Source organism: Myodes glareolus, chromosome 6 (genome assembly GCF_982192425.1).
Source record: "Myodes glareolus chromosome 6, mMyoGla1.1, whole genome shotgun sequence".
NCBI classification, from domain to species: domain Eukaryota; kingdom Metazoa; phylum Chordata; class Mammalia; order Rodentia; family Cricetidae; genus Myodes; species Myodes glareolus.
Genome location: NC_142031.1, coordinates 68042845 through 68047183, shown reverse-complemented (window position 1 = coordinate 68047183; position 4339 = coordinate 68042845). Strand labels below are relative to the sequence as shown.

General features: G+C 38.3%; 1 long non-coding RNA gene across 1 annotated transcript; it reads right to left on the bottom strand.

Moving 5' to 3' along the window:
• Positions 1 to 212: 212 nt before the first annotated feature.
• On the bottom strand, positions 213 to 3892 carry LOC146894284 (uncharacterized). Its single transcript, XR_015002038.2, has 2 exons — positions 3794 to 3892; positions 213 to 401 (listed from the first exon to the last, which is right to left on the bottom strand). It is a non-coding gene; the product is annotated as an uncharacterized LOC146894284 (long non-coding RNA).
• Positions 3893 to 4339: the final 447 nt, after the last annotated feature.

Below are 4339 nucleotides of genomic sequence, written 5' to 3'. Positions count from 1 at the left end.
ACATTCTAATATTCTTAACACATTTTGAAAGGGAAGAAAAACAATGAATAGCTTCAGGAATTATAAGAAAAGAATATGGTATTAAACATGAATAACGTGTTTGAAAGTATTGATAGTTTTAAACCTGAAAATAAAAAAATGGATTATGGAAATCTTTATTAGTTCTTAGAAATCAGGATGGTGGAGAAAGAAAAAAAAAGAAATATCAAGCATGTTTTATTGGTTTTTATTGTTGCTTAGTTATTTTAGGATAGTGGAAAGCATGAGCCAAGTGGCATTAGTTGTATACCTCTGATGCCAGCTCTTAAAGGCCCAGATAGGGGATCAGTAGTTTAAAGAGAGCCTTGGAGCTTTGACAATATGGTGATTTTCATCCCAGGCTGATCGGCATGAGCTCATGTCTGAAAATAAAGCAAAACAAACAAACAACAGCCATCAATAACCAAAGATTCAACCCAAACTAAATTCTAGAATACACACATGCATACCTGCATGTATGCATACAAACACACGTAAATCCATGCGTGTATACATGCATACATGTGTGTGTTTGTAATTCAAAAGGGCAAATGTAAGAACCAGCAGGCCAATTTTACTTTGGATAATAACTCTAAAAACCGTAAATAAAGCTAGGGCATAACTTTATTTAATGTTACCAGTGTGTTAAACAATAATGACCTATAGCAATTTAGACCTCACTTCAAGAATGTAAATGTCTTGATCTTATCAAGTTTGTGACTGGGATGAATTAGAAACTCGACAGCAGCAAATACTAGAAAGAAAACAGAACTTCAGTAGATTAGAAAACACTCTATTCTGTGACTGGGATGATGACTATAATTTTATTTTTCTGTGAATGAAGATGCAAGGAATAAAAGAGCACTGTCCAAGTTCACAGTGTGTTTACAATGGTACCTTGACACGGAAAAATCAGCAGTAAGATTCATCACAGGTAGATAAGAACAAAGGCTATACCAACTGAGAAGTTATTGATTAGCCTTAACATAGATTCATAGTTTTAAAATAATACAGAGAATGAATAATAGAGCCTAAGACTACATTGTTAGCTCTAACCAGTCAATAGGAAGCATGTTGCATGGTGACCAAGAGCAAAACAATACCACCACCTCTATTAACCACTATTAGAAGCCTCTATTAACCACTGTTAGAAGATTCTAGACATGAGCCACCATCCACCTGGGTTAGCACAGCATACCTCTACAAACTTCTGTCAAATTGTGAGAGTTTTCTGCTGCATCTCCACAGTGACTCTGCACTTCAAAGTGGAACAGAAGGTTCTATGTGACCTTCATGGCCTAGCTCTCTTCCTTGTCTTCTCATTGCTTTGTAGCCTTGGTCATGTTATGTGAGCCTACACTGGCCTACTTGATAGACCTTAAACTCTTTAGACAACTTCATCCCCTGGCCTTTGTCCTAAGTGTTTTTTCTGTCTAGAAGGTTCTCATCCAGATACCTAACAGCCTACTTTTCTCACCATCTTCACATTTTCCTTTGCTCGCCATTCTCTCTAAAAAGTCACACGGCCCCTATTAATTAATACACTATCCTCAAACACTGTCTTTACTCCTCCAAATATCACATATTATGTAACTTTGTTATATACATATAAATTATATATAAATATATACATATAAATTATATATATATATACATACATATAAATGCTTGTTTCCTTTGTTTCCTTTCCTTTTCCTATATAGTAAGCACTACATAGGGTTGTGTCTCTCTGACATCCCTTAAGGCATGGACCACTGTATATAACATTTAGTAGGCATTCGAGAAATACTTATTAAATGATGAAAATAAAAAAATCATGTGTGAAACCTGAATATATTTAGAGGCATGTTTTGGAAATTCAAAAGCAAAAATATGTCTAGTGACCTTAGGCCTTTTGAATTCATTATCTATATTCTATACCAAGCCCTTTCTCATATAGGCATTATAGCTCTTATTTTGCTCACTTTAAATATTCTTCTTTCTTTTTTAGCAAGCTGCAAATTATTCACCAAGAACTCTGTCTGAGATGGTCCTTCGGTATGTTATTCTTGAAGTGGTAGAAAAGGCTGCTATCTTTATGTTATATTCTACTGGAAGGCCACATCTGATATTGAATGTCGTGTCCACAGCATCAGAGGACACAACTCTAGGAAGAAGTGAGTTGCTCTGCTAAATGAATACCCCTGACATGTACTCATCTATACAAACATTCATGCATACAAAGAAATATGCAAACACATGTGCATGGGTATACCGTGTGTGAAGATATATTCACTAACAACTAAAGCTCTTGTTTTGATGCTTCTTAAAGTCTAGTCTTAGCACATTAACTTTATATTTTACTATGAAATCAAAATCCAACCTAGGTTTTCTTTTCTGTCATTTTTTAAAATTTGTGTTAAAGAGACTAATTTCGGCAAGCAAATTATTATGGCTGCTTTTAGTTTCCTTCCATGATTGCTCTGGTCTGTGAGAGTGGGTAGGTTTGGAAATGAATATGCACTGCATGGAGAATCCTTCCCTTTTCCATTTGTTTGGGTCCAAATCTCAGACTTTCCATCTAATAGTTCAATGACCCCCAAGGCAAATACTTTCCACCTTTTGGGTTCACTTTGCTGGTCTGCACAATGGGGTGTAACTGTGATATCTATGTCCTTAGGCAGGATTCCTTCATTGAAAATGCTTCAGACAGTGAGAATATCCTTCTTCTTCTTTTTTTAAATTTATTTATTTATTTGTTAAAAATTCCACCTCTTCCCTGCCTCCCCCTTCACCCCCTCTCTAGTCTTAAGAGCAGTCAGGGTTCCCTGCCCCATGGGAAGTCCAAGGACCTCCTCCTTTCATACAGGTCTATAAAGGTGAACATCCAAACAAACCAGGCTCCCACAAAGTCAGTCCATGCAGTAGAATAAAAACCCAGTCTTATCCTGTTTGGAGAATAGAGGTGGGCGCTGGTAAAAGAAATGGAAGAAGATTTCCATTTGTTCTCTTCTGTGCCCCCATTCCTCCTTGAATTCAGCCCTGTCTGGCTTGCTATTTCAGGCATCTGCTCAGCTGGTCCCCCCACCTACCTGGAAACCACATTTTCAACATTCCACACGCATAATAAGTCTTACTGCCCCAGGTCATTCCACCTTGCCTCTCTTTCTCGGATCCCTATCTTCTTCCCTTTCTGTTCACAAAATAAATGTCCATAAATGCAAATCCAAGCTTCACATCCTGATTGTGATTGTGCCTAATACTTTTTTGGTTTCTCACTCTGTATTCAGCATTATGCTAATAGCTTTATTTCTATCATCCAGCCTAATCCCTCTCAATGATACTGTGACGTAGGTGTCAGTTCTAACATTTACATGCGAGCACACTGAGACTTAGACACAAAAATTGACTTCCTTAACTCTCAGAAAGAGTTCATGGTGGCCATTTACAATTGATTTGGGAGTTTGGCTTCACCCAGTAGGTTTTATCGTGTTGTTGCTAAGTTTGACGTTGGAGAATGGCATAGAGAGAGTCCCTAATGCCCATATTAGGGAAATTTGGAAGAATAAATAATGGAAGATAGATTATGAGATCTATAGGTGTAACATGAGTGGCTGTTTGTTTGTGTTTCTCTCTCCTGCCTGGTACCCCCAGCTGATTAGTCCTAGAGAAAAATCACACTGAAATCTCTATAAGTTATAATGCTGATTGGCCCGTTAGGTCTGGCTTCTTACTGGCTAACTCTCACACCTTGTTTAAACCATTTTTCTGATCTGTTAGCCATGTGGCTCAGTACCTTTTTCAGTGGGGCAGCTCACATCCTGCAGCTTTGGTGATCTGGGCAGGAATGCGAGGAATCAACTTCTTCCTCCCCAGAATTTTCCTGCTCTCCTTACATCATTTCCACTTCCTGTCTGGTTTTCCCACCTACACCTCCTGCCTGGCCAATCAGTGTTCATTTAAAACATGATTGACAGAATACAGACAATTCTCCCGCACCATATAAGAGGCTGATGAAATAAACGCAAGCCAGAACATTGGCCAAAACAAGCAAACCCAACAAACAATTGGAAGGTCAACAAATGACTACAAAGTAGCAGCTTACAACAAGATGTATTTCACGTAGCGTTTAGGATTCATGAAGGTTGGCATGGGTCAGCTAGGTTCTCATAAAGTGTTGGGTTGGCCACATTCTCACTTATGTGACTTTCGACTAGATTTAGATTCTTGGTATCGTAAGGCACATGCTCCATTTTCTTTCTGCCAGAGATTCAGAGCCTGACTCCTTGCACTGAATTTGAGATTCCTACTTACAGTCGCTTACCATGAGGCCCCTGCATCG